The sequence below is a fragment of the Dasypus novemcinctus genome, chromosome 15 (assembly GCF_030445035.2).
Source record: "Dasypus novemcinctus isolate mDasNov1 chromosome 15, mDasNov1.1.hap2, whole genome shotgun sequence".
NCBI lineage: Eukaryota > Metazoa > Chordata > Mammalia > Cingulata > Dasypodidae > Dasypus > Dasypus novemcinctus.
The window spans coordinates 87,673,214-87,689,593 of NC_080687.1; the positions used below are offsets into that span (position 1 = coordinate 87,673,214).

Here is a 16,380-nt window from a genome sequence, read left to right on the forward strand (position 1 = left end):
AAGGAGTGTGCCCCTTAAGGAGAGCCACCTAGCACAAAAGAAAGAGGAGTCTGCCCAAGAATGGCGCCGCACACACAGAGAGCTGATGCACTAAGATGATGCAACAAATAGCAACAAAAAAAAAAGAAACAAGAGATTCCTGTGCCGCTGACAACAGAAGCAGACAAAAAGAACAACACACAGCAAATGGACACAGAGAACAGACAACTGGGGCAGGGAGGAAGGGGAGAGAAATAAATAGAATAAATCTTTTTAAAAAAAGGATACAGCAATGGTTTCTTAGATATGCAAAGGATACTATATCGAGAGTAAAAAGATAAACCATAGAATGAGAGAAAATATTTGTGTATCATATATCTGATAATGGTTTAGCACCTAAAATATATAAAGAACTCTCACAACAATTTAAAAATGGGAAGGACTTGAATAGACATTTCTTCAAAGAAGATATAGAAATGGACAAAGAGCAGGTGAAAAGATGTTCAACATCATTAGCCATTAGGGAAATGTAAATCAAAACCTCCATGATATACTCCTTCCCACCTGCTAAAGGCCTATAATTTTTTAAAAAGGAAATTAACTTTTAGCAAGGAAGTAAAGAAACTGGAACCCTCATACATTGCTGGTAGAAATGTAAAATGAGGGAAGTAGATGTGGCTCAAGCAAATGAGCTCCCACGTACCACATGGGAGGTCCTGGATTCAGTTCCCAGTGCCTCTTGGGGAAGATAAGCAAGACAGTTAGCTGGCACAATGGGCAGGTGTGGTGAGATGGTGCAACAAGATGACACAACAAGGAGACACAAAGAGGAAAGACAATGAGAGACATAACAAAGAGGGAGTGGAGGTGGCTCAAGTAATTGAGTGCCTTTCTTCCACAGGGGAGGTCCCAGGTTTGGTTCCCAGTGCCTCCTAAAAAGAAGACAAGCAGACACAGACAGCACACAGCAAACAGACACAGAGAGCAGACAGTGAGTGCAAAGAAGGGGGGGAGGAGGAGATAAGTAGGTAAAATAAATCTTTAAAAAAATAAGAAAGAAAGAAAGAAAATGATGTAGGTGCTGTGGAAAACCATTTGGTGGCACCTCAGTAAGTTAAGCATAAAAACATCATTTGACCCAGCAGTTCCGTTTCTAGGTATATAACCAAAAGAACTGAAAATAGGTTCCCAAACAAAGACTTGCACAAATGTTCACTGCAATACTATTAACCATACCTCAAAAAAAAAAAAAAAAAAAAAAAATCCCAAAGTCCATCACCTATCAACTGATGAATGGATAAACAAAATGTGGTATACAATACAATGGAATATTATTCAGCCATAAAAAAGAGTAAAGTACTGAAACATGCCAAAACATGGATGAACCTTTAAAACATTATGCTACATGAAAAAGGTCAGACACCAAAGGGCCACATATTGTATAGGCAGATTTATTTGAAGTCTACAGAATAGGGAAATTCATAAAGACAGAAAGCACATTAGTAGTTGTCAGGGGCTGGGGGGGGCAGGGGAATGGGGAGGCGACTACTTAAGGAGTATGAACTTTTGTTTGGGTGTGGAGAAAATGCTTTGGAAAATGTTCTAAGACTAGAAAGTAGTAATAGTTGCACAATATTGTGAATATACTAAATGTCTCTGAACTGTATACTTTAAATGAATTAAAATGATAAACTTTATATGTATTTTACCACATTAAAAAAATATAATGGACTGAGAATGGATAGATGGATAGGTATGTATTAGGTTGGTGCAAAAGGAATTGCAGTTTTGCATTGTTGAAATTTGCCATTTGATACTGGCAAACATTCTTAAATAAATGTGGTTATGTTATACATCATTTTAATGTGCATTTCTCACTTTATGTTTTCTTGCTAATGGCTTATTACTTGTTTATTTTATATTTATTTTAGACTGTGTAAATGATGTTAGACAAAAAAGCAAATTTGAGCAATTTTCTTATTTGAGTTCAAAATGGGTCATAAAGCAGCAGAGACAACTCGCAACATCAATGCACTGGCCCAGGAACTGCTAACAAACATACAGTGCAGTGGTGGTTCACGAAGTTTTGCAAAGGAGATGAGAGCTTTGAAGAGGAGGAGTGTAGTGGCCGGCCATCAGAAGTTGACAACAACCAACTGAGAGCAGTCATCACAGCTGAACCTCTTAAACTACAGGAGAAGTTGCTGAAGAACTCAACATCGACCATTCTATGGTCATTTGACATTTGAAACAAACTGAAAAGGTGAAAAAGCTCAGTAAGTGCCTCATGAGCCGACCGAAAATTTAAAAAATTGTCGTTTTGAAGTGTCATCTTCTCTTATCTATGCAACAACAATGAACCATTCCTTGATCAGATTGTGACATGCAATGAAAAATGGATTTTATATGACAACCGGCAATAACCAGCTCAGTGGCTGAACCAACAAGAAGCTCCAAAGCACTTCCCAAAGCCAAATGTGCACCCAAAAAGATCATGGTCACTCTTTGGTGGTCTGTTGCCGATCTGATCCACTACAGCTTTCTGAATCCCGACAAAACCATTACATCTGAGAAGTATGCGCAGCAAATTGATGAGATGCACCAAAAACTGCAATGCTTGCAGCTGGCACTGGTCAACAGGAAAAGCCCAATTCTTCTCCACATCAGTGCCCAAACACACATCACACAACCAACACTTCAAGAATTGAACAAATTGGGCTATGAAGTTTTGCCTCTTCCACCATAGTCACCAATCAACTACCACTTCTTCAAGCATCTTGACAACTTTTTGTAGGGAAAACACTTCCACAGTGCAGAAAATGCTTTCCAAGAGTTCGTCGAATCCTGAAGCATGGATTTTTATGGTACTGCTATGGGGGGAGGAGAGGAGTGAGAGGGGTGGGGGGTATATGGGGACCTCATATTTTTTTAATGTAATATTAAAAAAATAAAGACAAAAAAAAGGAATGAACAAACTTATTTCTCATTGACAAAAATGTGTTGAATGTAATGATTCCTATTTTGATTAAGAAAGATGTGTTTGAGCCTAGTTATAATGATATAAAATTCACGGTCCAAAACCGCAATTCATTTTGCACCAACCTAATTAATAAAGTTAAGTGTAGTAAAATGTTTATTGTTGAAAGTAGGTAGTAGATATGTGAGTGGTCAATGTATAAATGAAATAAATGAAATAGGAGTTCTGAATTCCTATGGAAGAAAGAGAATGTAAAAAGAGAAGTTTAGGAAAAGTTTTCTGATGATGAGGACGGTGTTAATTCAGGTTATTTACAAATGAGAGAAGCAATCAAAATGTTTTTGCATAGAAATTTGTACAAAATTCAGCTCCATAATTTCCCTCTCTGCCAACAAACAGCACACAGTTGCTTTTCTATCAAATATGGAATACCTAGAACTTTAACTATAAAAGACATTTGTAGTATAGGTCAACAAAGCTATTTTTACTATAAGTATACAGTGCATCTGACAGGACACCAAGACAGAGATAACAGAAAAACCCTCCCTCTTTAGTAGATTTTCCATATTTATACAAGAAAGAGATTGCTTAAGTGTTGAAAATCCCTCTAATCACTTGAGTTGACTCAAGGATGTAATTAATTTAATTACAGCAAAATATTCTGACCAACTGATGGGAGCAATGATAATTTTCAGGCAATTTAGCTGATGGGACTCTACCATTCATACAAGAGTCAGTAAACACCTAGCTATGTCCCATTAGATGAAATATAATGTTAGGCAAAAAGCCTATAAATATGCAACCAGTGATGCAGTTAAATGTCTAAAGAAACTACAAAAATCATATCTAAGCATCACATGTTAAATATATATATAAAACTCTCTCCCAGACTCAGACATTACAAAGAATAATAGTATTTTCCTGAAAGGGTTTTCCAAAGACTGTATATGCTACCCTAAATCAAGAGGAGGAATATTTTTCCCATAGCTCGGGGAGGGGAGGGGGAAGGTGGGGGGAGATGGAAAGGAATCCATGAAGCATCAAATGGAAATAAAAACACTGGGAGAGGTGGCGGACTTGGCCCAGTGGTTAGAGCCTCCGTCTACCACATGGGAGGTCCGCGGTTCAAACCCCGGGCCTCCTTGACCCGTGTGGAGCTGGCCCACGTGCAGGGCTGATGCGCGCAAGGAGTGCCGGGCCACGCAGGGGTGTCCCCCGCGTAGGGGAGCCCCATGCACAAGGAGTGCACCCCGTAAGGAGAGCCACCCAGCACCAAAGAAGTGCAGCCTGCCCAGGAATGGCACCACACACACAGAGAACTGACACAATAAGATGACGCAACAAAAAGAAACACATATTCCCATGCCGCTGACAACAACAGAAGCGGACAAAGACGACGCAGCAAAATAGACACAGACAACCGGGGCGGGGGGTGGGGGGGGCAGAGAAATAAATAAATCTTAAAAAAAAAAAAATCAATGGGAGAGTGACAGTTCACTGAGTGATACATAATAAGACTAACTATATTTGAAAAACAAAAATAATTAGTTTAATTATATATCACAGTCAATATGGCAGTGGGTTGGGGAGTGGAAGGAGGAAAGGCAGAACTGGTATAAAGGGAAGAGGGAGAGGGAGAGTCACAAAGTTGAAAGATTAAAAAGCACAGCAAAAAATGGAAGAGAAAAAGGAATACTGTGATGGAGAAGGAAGGCTAAAGAGGGTCTAACACTGATAACAAACTACTCCAGTCACTTCCCTTACTGGAGGGCTGTGGGCTTCAAAATATCATTATTGGGAAGTAGATGTAGCTCAAGCAATTGAGGGGAGTCAATGTGGCTCAGTGGTTTGAGTGCCGGCTTCCCACATACAAGATCCCGGGTTCAATCCCCAGCCCTAGTACCTCAAAAAAAAAAAAAAGAAGCCAATTGAGCTCCAGTCTACCACATGGGAGGTCCCAGGGTCAGTGCCCAGTGCCTCCTAAAGAAGACAAGCAAGACAGTGAGCTACATGACAAGTAGATGTGGCAAGCTGATGCAACAAGATGATGCTACAAGAAATACAAGGAAAACATAATGAGAGACCCAACAAAGCAGGAAGCGAAGGTGGCTCAGGCAATTAGGCACCTCCCTCCCACATCGGAGTCCCAGGTTCGGTTTCTGGTGCTACCTGAAAAGAAGGCCAGCACACAACAAGCAGACACAGCAAACACAAACAAGGAGGGGGTGGGGAGAATTAAATCTTTAAACTGAAAAATATCATTATAGCTTAAAAATGCAAATATTAAAATGCTAAATAACTGAGTAATCAGTTTTCAAAGCATTTAAATCTGTACAAGTACTACATCTCAAAGTGTGATCCACTGGTACCTGCATCATAATCACTTAGGGTGCTTCTTAAAAATGCTGACTCCTAAATACCCATAGTCTAATGAACCAGAACTTCTGGGGTGAAGAAAGGTGACTCTTTAATACACCAAAGGTTGAAAATTACTACTTTAAAGGGCTGCTACCAGGTCAGCAGGTTAGTGCTAAATTTTTCTTTGAAAGATTACAAAGTGCAGACACTAGAGAAAAGTAAGCTGAGGACCACATGCCCTTTAAAGATTTGCCACCACTAATCTTAGCAGGACCTGCCTAGCTGACTCTGTCACAGAAGAACAGCCAAGAATATAATGGAGAAGAGTGGAAAGAACACCAGCAGTCTCTGGAAGTTCAAGATAAATGCAAACTCCGGTTTCTCAAAGATCAGAATTTAGCAAGGGAAAGAGAACTAGAGTGGAGGAGAGAAGCAATGGCTGGCACCATTGATATGAATCTTCAATGTGACATTATGACAACATTTGAAAACAACTTTGATTAAAGCTCAGTTTTTTAATTAATAAATTCATAATGAATATTAAAATTAAGATGCAGATGGTATGACTGCTTTCAGACACAAGGACACCAATTCATATACTGTATTTGAGTCCTCTAGAACGATTAAACAATTTTTCACTTCCATTCTTCCATTCTTTTTTAAAGATTTATTTTTATTTATCCCCCTTCCTCTCCCCCCCCCACCCCCACCCCCTGCTGTCTGCTCTGTGTCCATTCACATTCTTGTCAGGCAGCGCTGGGAATCTGTGTCTCTTTTTGTTGCATCATCTTGCTGCGTCAGCTCTCCGTGTATGTGGCACCACTCCTGGGCAGGCTGCACTTTTTTGGCCAAGGTGGCTCTCCTTACGAGGCACACTCCTTGCGCGTGGGGCACTCCTACGCAGGGGCACCCCTGCATGGCAGGGTACTCCTTGCATGGAGCGGCACTGCACATGAGCCAGCTCACCACACGGGCCAGGAGGCCCTGGATAGCGAACCTTTGACCTCCTATATGGTAGGCACCAGACACTCTATCAGTTGAGCCATATCTGCTTCCCTCACTTCCATTTTTAATAGCTGTATGTTCATTTTTTAATGACACAATTTACAGGAAATTTTATAACTTTGAATACCTAAATGAATAAATTCCCAAATATTATTCATTCTTAAAATATATATATAATGCAGTAAATATCTGCCTAATCATATGTGCCTGGTACTTTTGTCAAATATAGAAAAAGAGAAATAAAATAAGCCGTCTCTGACCTCAAAGACCTTATATTCTTATTATTATTGGTGAAGACACTCTTCTCAACCTAGACAGCTACGTTTTCTTCAATACTCACAACTCCTTCAAGATCTATAAATTTTTCTGAATATTTTAAGCCTCAGTAATCTCTCTTCTTTAGGCAAAGTTGGAACCAGAATTTAGTCAGGGTTTTGGCACTATTCTTATTTCATCTGTTACCACACCCTGTTTTCCCAATAATAATCTAAATTTGTGATAGAGTTCATGTTTTTTGCCTTAAGTTCCCTATTTATTGCTTAGGACAATGATGAACCACCATCCAGTGGAGAATCTGATATCGAATTGGGTTAAGAGTCTCAGAAATTTATGAGATTCAAAGTTACACGCACGGTAATAAAAAGAAATCTAAATGTCCAGACCTAAAGAACAACAGGTAGACCTAAGGTAAATTTCCACCACCCCCATAAAACATATGAAAAAGTTAACTATGGGAAGGTCAAATTCAAAATAAGTATAATGTCAAATTTAGAGACGCCTAGATTTTGCAAATTCATATGCAAAGTTATATACACACAAACACACACTTTTGATAGAAGAAGGTTATCACATCAAACAGTATCTACTCTCCTAAAAGAATTACGAGGAAAACTTTAAGTAGAAATAGAAGCCTGTATTTGTATTTAAAAGTATTCAAATTAAATTCCCAATTCTATTTCCACCTTCCCTGGCAATGTCAACTATCAAAAAATCCTAATAGTGAAAAATAGATGTAGAAATTAAACATATGCAACATCTTCTCTCCGATGAAAAAGGAAACTAAGCATTAACACATTTTCAAAATCATTGTTTGTACCTTATCACTAAATTATCACCAAGCAAGTTAAGGTTTTATTTACTCTTAAGGAAATATAGACCATTTCACTTGGTGTGGACTAGATTGAGCAGTTCCAAGCTTGAAGACCTGTATTACCTCAAGCAAGTCACAGCACTGCTTTGGGCCACTGCTGTTTTACGTATAAAAGTGAGGCAGATGGATGATCTTCAATCTCTTTCAGCACTAAAGTACTCTAAATTGGTAATTCTTGGAGTTTAATTTTAAGGACTCAGTTTAAACTTATATTCATACTTCAGAAAGGAAAAGAGGAAAGAGTGAGCCTCTGTTGCTTCCTTGCTTTTTTCTCCTCCCTTCTTGAAGCCCTGCCTCAGTCTTCTTCATGTAAGAAACCGAAATATGACCAGTATTTTATTGAGATTTACCAGCTGCTTAATTTTGTGAAACTAAATTCTTCTACTTCCCATTAATAAATAAAATCTAAATTGTGTTGCTTACTTGTGTGCTCCTTGATTTTTTTTCTTGTGGGTCACTGTCCTTTAAAAACTTCATTAAAAAAAAAAAAAAAGGGCCAGGAGGGGAAGCTTTCATTAGATTTTTCACAGCCCAGACTAGAAATAAATACAGCCTTTGCTCTTTGAAAGGCTGACTGAACTAGCAATATGAACTAGCAATATGCAAAGGTGATAGCAAACTGCTCAATTGAATTGGTAAATGTCTGCTGTGTCATTCTCATATTATTACAAAATTCAGATTTGTTCATATCAACAATCCTTTCTAGAGAGTAAGAAATAATAACTGACGTTCTACCTTCCCTTTCGTATGACAGACCTTCAAGCACTCAGAAAGTTAACAGTAAATTCCCAAAGAACTAGCTAGATATCATAGGTAACAATAATGACTTAGCAAGTTGTAGTTACAAAAACTTTATTTCTTATCATTCAACATTCAAATTTCATTGTCATAAAGTCTCAGAAGTAAAATACTGCATGCACCCAGCTTCTCAACCTAGAACTTCAAAGCACAGTAGAATGTATGTATACTTGCCAGACTCTCACAATTTCAGTGAAGACAAATATTTCAGGAAAAGATTGGGCAATCTTTTCACTTACAAAGGGTTTTAATTTTTATAGTCAAACCAAGCAAACTTTAAGAACAGTAGTATAGGTGGAAGGCCAATACTCTTTACAAAAAATTGAAATACTACATTAGGAAAAAGTTATGCCTCTAAGTTGTTCTCAGAACAAGTTTTCAGTATGAATTAGAAAACTTTTATTTTTAATAGTGAATGAATCATTCCAGTCTTTTTTCCTCTTTAATATCCACTTTTACTTGTTATTTAAATGACTGTTCATTTTAAACATCTTAGTTTCCAAAATTAAGTGTTTAGCATAATTTCATTAATCTAAAAAAAAAAAAAAATCAAAGAGCAATATCTATTACTGAGTTGCCCTAAAACTTCATTCTTAACTAAAATCCCAAAATAAATCTAATGGCCCTGAATTTTTTTTTTTAAATACCCGTATCACATGTGCATGGTACAGTTTACTTAATTGAAACTTCCTGGCACCCCTATAGATACAACTAGATGTTTTCTTATTAAAATTCGACCTCATTTGCTTCGTAGTACATAAAAAAATAAAACTCCTTTATTCTAAGTCACACAGGGAAAACAGGGGGGAAAAATCACAAAGCACAAAAAAATGCCTTACCAAGAAAACCTAAAACTTTCCAGAAACCAAATGCTTTGTTTCCTCCTAGTAGTTAAATGCAAGCAGGCATGTGACTGACTACACACATTTTATCAGAGTTAAAGAACACATTCAGCCATGTTCTTCGACAGGTAAGAACCACCCTCCGTTTATCAGCTCAGGAACCAGCCAGATGCAAACAGACAAAATCATAGCAAATTACCTTTAAATATTCTCTTTCTCTTTAGAAATCATCCTTTAGGCTTGAAAATTAAAAAAAACAAACCGGCAAGTTTTGTGCTGTTAAAATGGCTCCTGTAGATTGGGGAAGTGGTGTCTGTGCTTCAGCTTATGAGTCATACATGAAACTAAGTGTTTCTAAGGGAGGCACGCCCATGTTGCTGTGGACCCAATTATTCTGCTAGGTCAAACATGCAAATCTGCAGGTAAAAACGGTGGCAAGGTATAGGGAAGCAGGGAAGTAAGCCAAGGAGAAAGACTTACCTCTGAAAACCATTACTCATCTCATGTAAATTGCCAAAGTGTAAAATTATAAATAAAATGGAATCAGAATCCACAAGGAAGCAAAACTGAAAATTGTTGTTAAAAAAAAAAAAAAAAAAAAACTCTAATTTTAAAAACAATTTAAATATACCAGGTAAATAAAACTATGACAAAAAAAGAGAGAGAGAGACTGGTAGGGGAGACACCAAGTAACCTTTCTGTCTCTTAGTGTAACAATAGACTGGTTAGTCTAAACTGGCTACTTATTAACCCTTTTATGAAAGGCAGTATATTACGAGGTAATCCGGAAAAGCTGGCAAACTGCAGTATCAAGGGTAGATTTATAAATTGACAAAACAGATAAAATCCACTAGAAAATTCAAAGTCCAATAGAAAAACAAATCTGAAATAATCTGGTGTTTAGAATGTAAATAACCTCAGGGTTAGAAAGGACCTTAAAGTCCAATACAGCAAAAGGATTTTAAGTAGGACTTCAAGCTTCATAAAACCCCATTTTAATCAAATTACCAATATCATCATGGTTTATAACTTATTACTTCCTAGTGGTGGTCGGAGTTTTCTTTCTCTTTCTTTCTCTAAGTGCCCAAGCAGTAGAAATTTTACAACTACTTACCTTGGCCCCAGTGAATATCCATTAATTTATTCCAAGAGTTCAAATGGACTGAAATGGCTTAAAAGCATTTAGCATTTCCAAAGTGTCTTCCTATGTGATGAAGTGCAACTAACTAGATGGCCTTCATGCTAATATCCTACAAAGAGTAAATTTATTTAGATAATTACTTGGAAATAATTATTCTGCCTTACAAATGGCATAGTTGAGACAAGAAAAATATCACTGACTTCAAAAGGAACTTTATAACTTCTACAAAATAATGGTTTTGAACAGTAGGTGCCTATTCCATTCTGCTGAAAGCTTCTTGGTTTGCTTAGCTTTTTATTGAAATAATCTTCACTGTTCAACAAATTATTAACAAAAATTTATGCCAAAAAGGAAAATATATCACTTTTTCTTGTGTGAAATGTCATTCTTAGTAATGGTAGCACAACATTGTGAATGTAATCAACACCACTGAATTGTATAATTCAAGGTGATTAGAACAGGAAATGTTATGTTGCATATATGTTACCATGATGAAAGTTTTTTAAAAAGGGCATATTAGCTTAATCTAGCTCATTTACAACAATTTGGAACCTGAGTTTTTCACTGGCAAGTCTCACAAGCCCTGCCCAGAGCTGAAACTTGATTATCTTAAGTAACAAAAATTGAAATTATAAGGAGTAAAAGAGGACAATAGTGAAAAGATGATGTCAGAACAAACATGTGACAACTGATAGTGAGAGACGACCAACAACAATGAAACCTATAAAACTACAAATATATATAACCAAACCTTAAAAGTACTAGGCTCTAAAGCTATTCTGTTAGGTCTACATATTTCTTAAGTATATCATCATCAGTAAATGCCTGGAAGTCAGCATTATCATGATAAAGGTTTTTAAAAGGCAAAGTGAATAACACCAAGTATGTAAAAATTTTTTATTAAGTATTGATACGTAAAAGGAAAATAGGGGGAGCAAATGTGGCTCAACTGGTTGAAAACCCACCTGCCACATGGGACATCCCAGGTTCAGTTCCTCATTCCTCTTGAAAAAACACAAGCAAAACAAATGAAAAAACTAACTCAGGGAAGCAGATTTGGCTCAATGGATAGAGCATCCGCCTACCACATGGGAGGTCCAGGGAACAAACCCAGGGCCTCCTGACCCGTGTGATGGGCTGGCTCACACACAGTGCTGATACACACAAGGAGTGCCGTGCCACACAGGGGTGTCCCCCATTGTAGGGGAGCCCCACGTGCAAGGAGTACGCCCCGTAAGGAAAACCACCCAGTGGGAAAAAAGCGCAGCCTGCCCAGGAGTGGCGCTGCACACATGAAGAGCTGACGCAGCAAGCTGATGCAACCAAAAGAGACACAGATTCCCGGTGCCACTGACAAGAATACAAGTGAACACAGAAGAACCCACAGTGAATGGACAGAGAGCAGACAACTGGGGGGAGGGGAAGGGAAAGGGAAATAAATAAATAAATAAATAATAAATCTTTAAAAAAAAAAACTAACTCAGGGAAGCCAATGGAGCTTAGTGGTTGAGCACCAGCTTCCCAAAACAAGGTCCCAGGTTCACTCTCCAGCTCCTGGTACCTCAAAACAAACAAACAAAAATAGGACAGTGCTATCAAGAAAATCCACTTATATAAAGCACCTCATTACTTAATAATGACAGATATTTGGAATGTAATGTAAAAGAAGTACTTTGGCCACCAATATGTATATCATTTCTATATACCTAAGAGACTCCTCTGCAACAGAAGCAAATAGCTTGATGTACCAAAGGAGATGATTCCAGAGTTGATATTATAATACATTTGCCCAGGGACAAACCTATTAGCATTATTTTACCTCCTACAGGAACCAGATCCTGGTTCTATTCCACTGTGAGAAATCAATGTTCCCCACTACTTAAATATGAAATTTGGAAGACTGAGATTCACTGTTATGAAAAACTCACTCAACAGGGCAGAACTTACTTTGCTGTTGTAACCACCTCTCAAAGTGTAATTCCACATTCTGAGCATGTTGTAGAATTTCCAAATGTGAGTTTAAATGTAAAACACAGTTACATTCTCTTATCTTTTACAAAGTTGGTTAAACCAAGGCCGCCTTCCCCCTTCCACAAAGTTTTCCAGGATCCTTCTATAGGGAACACATCTCCTGGCCAAGTGTCTGTTTTCCATACCAAAGGCAAAAGGGGACAGAGCTTTGTCTGACTTTGCTAACCACTGGATTCCCATCACCTTGGATAGGGCCCAATACATATAAGAAACTCAGAGACATGAACTTTGCTAAAAATGGTCCATTGAAGAGAAATTGTAGTATATCAGGATTTTACTACACACTGAAATATATTTAAGATACAATATGGAGGGGACTTATGGGGAAGATGACAGAGTACAGAGCTCCAGAACTTAGTCCTTCCACCAAAACAACTATTAAACAGGCAGGAACAATTATTTTGATGCTCTGGAGACCAGAGGAACACTGTGCAGCATTCAGGGAAGAGTGGGAGGAAGAGACTGATAAATTACAGTAAAAAACAAATAGCTCTCCCCACACAGTGGCTGCCGACACATCTCCCACTCCCGTGGCAGGCCATCTTGGGGTCCAGCCCATGCCTTGCTTCTGCTGACAGAGAGGGACATAAAAATCCTTTCCCTCAAGAACAGGGATGGGCATGGCCAATCATTGAGCATAATTTTTGATTGGCAAATTCGGATCACTGGGGGACTAGCTCTGAAGGCAGCCGTTGCTTCGACCTTCCCTGGACAAGGGCAGTGGCAGTGGAGATTTAAAGATGCAGCGCTTCCTCAGCATTGTGGGAGACAGTTAGCTGAAGGGCTGCATTTGCTGGGCAGGCCAAGAAAGCTCATTGTTGAGCTGTCAGAGAAACTTAGTGCTATTCTTGATCCCCTCCCCAGGACACTTTGAAGCCAGCCTGTATCCCCTTTGTGGGTTTTGGCTAGGAAAGACTGACCTGCAGAAGTCCTCTCCCTTGTGCCCTCCTCCCAGAATTTGCCCTCCAGGCAAAAGCAGCTTGCGACAAGGAAAGGAGTGTAAAAGCTATAAAGGCTGACAGTCTAGGACAAAGTCCTACTGCTTCAAACAGGAGAGGGAGGTCTGTCTCCTAGGAAACAGAGGGGACAACCACATCTCTATAAACAGGGGAACTCCAAGCATCTAACAAGAAAAATCCCAGAACAAGACAGAGGCCAAAAAAGACAGAAAAAACCTGAGCACTGCATTCGCCTTGAGCAGACCTTCCCGATAGGAGGGCTGATGCTCAAGAAAATCTGTGTATTACAAATTAGTTACAAAACCAAGAAACAGATTATCTCATGGAATAAATCTGAGTTAACATTTTAAAATATTAAAATGTACAGTGTGCAACAAAATCATTCAAGACAAAGAAACAGAAAACGATGGCGCATCCAAAGGAAGAGGATAAAAATGCAGAAAACACCAATGAAAAGACAAGAATATGTACACACCAAATGAAACCTTTAAAGGATCGATCTTAAAAATGCTCAAAGAGGGGAGCAGGTGTAGCTCAAGTGGTTGATCACCTGCTTTCCCTGTACAAGATCCTAGGTTCAATCTCCAGTACCTCCTAAAAATTAAAAAAATAAAAAGCTACAGAGAAAGAACTAAAGGATATCAGGAAAACAATGAATGAACAATATGATACTAAAGTCTAAGTAAAGAGATGGAAATTTTAAAAAAGAACCAAAAACAACTATTGGAGTTAAAGACCACAATAACCAAAATGAAAAATACCCAGGAGGGTTTCAAGAGCAGACTGGAACTGGCAGAAGAAAGAATGTGTGAACTTGAAGACAAGACACTTGAAATGAGACAGGCTGAGATGCAGAAAGAAAAAACTATTAAAAGCAAAGACAAACTAAGACAGCTATGGCACAGCACCAAGCTCACCACTGTGCATATTACAGGAGTCCCAGAAGGAGGAGAAAGAAAGGGGCAGAAGGAATAGTCAAAGAAATAATAAGAGAACATCCCAAATTTAGCAAAACACGTGAATACGTACAACCAAGAATCCCAGAAAAGACCAAATAAATATACCCTGTCATGAACTGATCGTACTACTAAATACAAAGGACAAGGAGAGTTCTGAAACCTACAAAAAAAAAAAAAAAAAAAAGCAATACGTTATGTATGAGCGTGTATACGCAATTAAATTGAGTACTGATTTCTAATCAGAAACCATGCAGGCAAGAAGAAAATAAGTGGGTTGAAATACTAAGTGCTAAATGAAAATAACTGCCAACCATGAATTTTATATCCTGTAAAAAACTTTCAAAATGATGGAGAGGTTAAGAATTTCTCAGATCAACAAAAGCTAAGGGAGTTCATCACCATTAGACCTGCCCTACAAAAAATGCCAAGGGGAGTTCTTCAGACTAAAAAGAAATGATACTAGACAGTGGTTCAAAGCAACATAAGTAAATGGTAAAATTACCATTTATAATTATAAATGCCAGTATGATTGAAGTATACTGTTTTTTTAAACATCACTTCGTATTTCCTACAGGTGCTAAAATGCAAATGCATAAAAAGTAATATAAAACTATGTTTCTGGATATACACTCTACAGAGATATGTGGTAACAAATACCAAAAAAATGGTGGAGGAACAGGTAATTAGGAAAAGTAAACATGCATGTTACTGAAGTTCAGGTGGTACAAAACCAAAGAAGAGAGTTATATTTTTGGGATATTAAATTTTAAACCCATGGAAAACACAAAGAAAATAGATGAGAAATATATCCAAAGAGAAATGAGAAAGTACTCAATATGATACAACACAAAAAATAAATTAAAAATATTTTATTTATTTAAAAATAAAAGTCAGCATTAACAAAAGTGAGAGATTAAAAAAGGTTTGACTTACAAAGGCTAAACAGCAAAACAGCAAAAGAAAGCCCCATATTATCAGTAACAGCTTTAAATGTAGATGGATTAAACTTGCCAGTCAATTTACATCCAAAGGATAAACAAAAGAAAAAATAAGATAAATGGGACCTGCTCAAAATTAATACCTCTGTGCTTCAAAGGACTATGTCATAGAAGTAAAAATGTAAAATACTCAACAGGAGAAAATATTTTGAAACCACGTATCTGATAAGGGTTTAATATCCAGAATATATAAAGAAATCCAACAACTCATCAATTAAAAAAAAACAACCCAATTTAAAAATGGGCAAAAGAACATTTTTCCAAAGAGGAAATACAAATAGCTAAAAAGCACATGAAAAGATGCTCAACATCACTAGCTATTAGGGAAATGCAAATCAAAACCACAAGGAGATATCATTTTATACCTACTAGAATGATATCTATTCAATAAATAGAAAATTACAAGTGTTGGAGAGGATGTGAAGAAATATAAACACTCATTCACTGTCGGTGGCAATGTAAAATGGTGCAGCTGCTGTGGAAGATAGTTCTTCAGGAAGCTAAATATAGCCCTGCCATATGATCTGGCAATCCCACTACTAGGTATTTACCCAGAAGAGCTGAAAGCAGGGACAAAAACAGGTATTTGCTACCAATGTTCACAGAGGTATTATTCACAATTGCTAAAAGATGGACACAACCCACGTGTCCCTCATCAGATGAATGGATAAACAAAATACAGTAGATGAATGGATAAACAAAATACAGTATATACATACAATGGAATATTATTCAGCTGGAAAAAGGAAAAAAGTCCTGAAACATGCAACACCATGGATGAATCTTAAGGACATTACATTGATTGAAATAAGCCAGACATAAAGGGAAAAATATTGTATGATCTCACTGTTGTAAACTAATTATAATAAACAAATGCATAGGATTAAGTTCTAGAATATAGGTTACCAAGATACAGAATAAGGGTGGAGACTGAGGAACTAGTGCTTAATTTTTGCAGAATTTTTAATTGGGTTGATAATAAATGTTTGGGAAGGGATATAGGTGATGACAGCATATTATTGTGAATGTAATTAACAGCGCTGAATTCTGAGTGTGATTGTGGTTGAAAGGGGAAGTTTAGAAAGAAGGCTAGAGAATAAAACTTGGGACTCTAGAATACAGGGAACCTTCTTGGGGAGGATAACTTTGGTTGTTAGTATAAATATAAGAATGTTCTTTCATG

General features: G+C 37.6%; 1 protein-coding gene across 6 annotated transcripts in view; it reads right to left on the reverse strand.

The window, feature by feature from the left end:
- The window catches only part of ELF1 (E74 like ETS transcription factor 1), a 183,517-nt gene that overhangs the window by 116,393 nt on the left and 50,744 nt on the right, over positions 1-16,380 (reverse strand). Inside the window, exon 1 of one of the 6 annotated variants that reach the window (XM_058276615.2) lies at positions 9,309-9,455. The exons of 4 other annotated variants lie outside the window; for them this stretch is intronic. The gene's annotated coding sequence lies outside the window, so the exon portion shown is untranslated. Of the gene's footprint in view, positions 1-9,308; positions 9,456-16,380 lie in introns of those variants that run through there. One more of the 6 variants, XM_058276608.2, reaches the window with a different exon arrangement.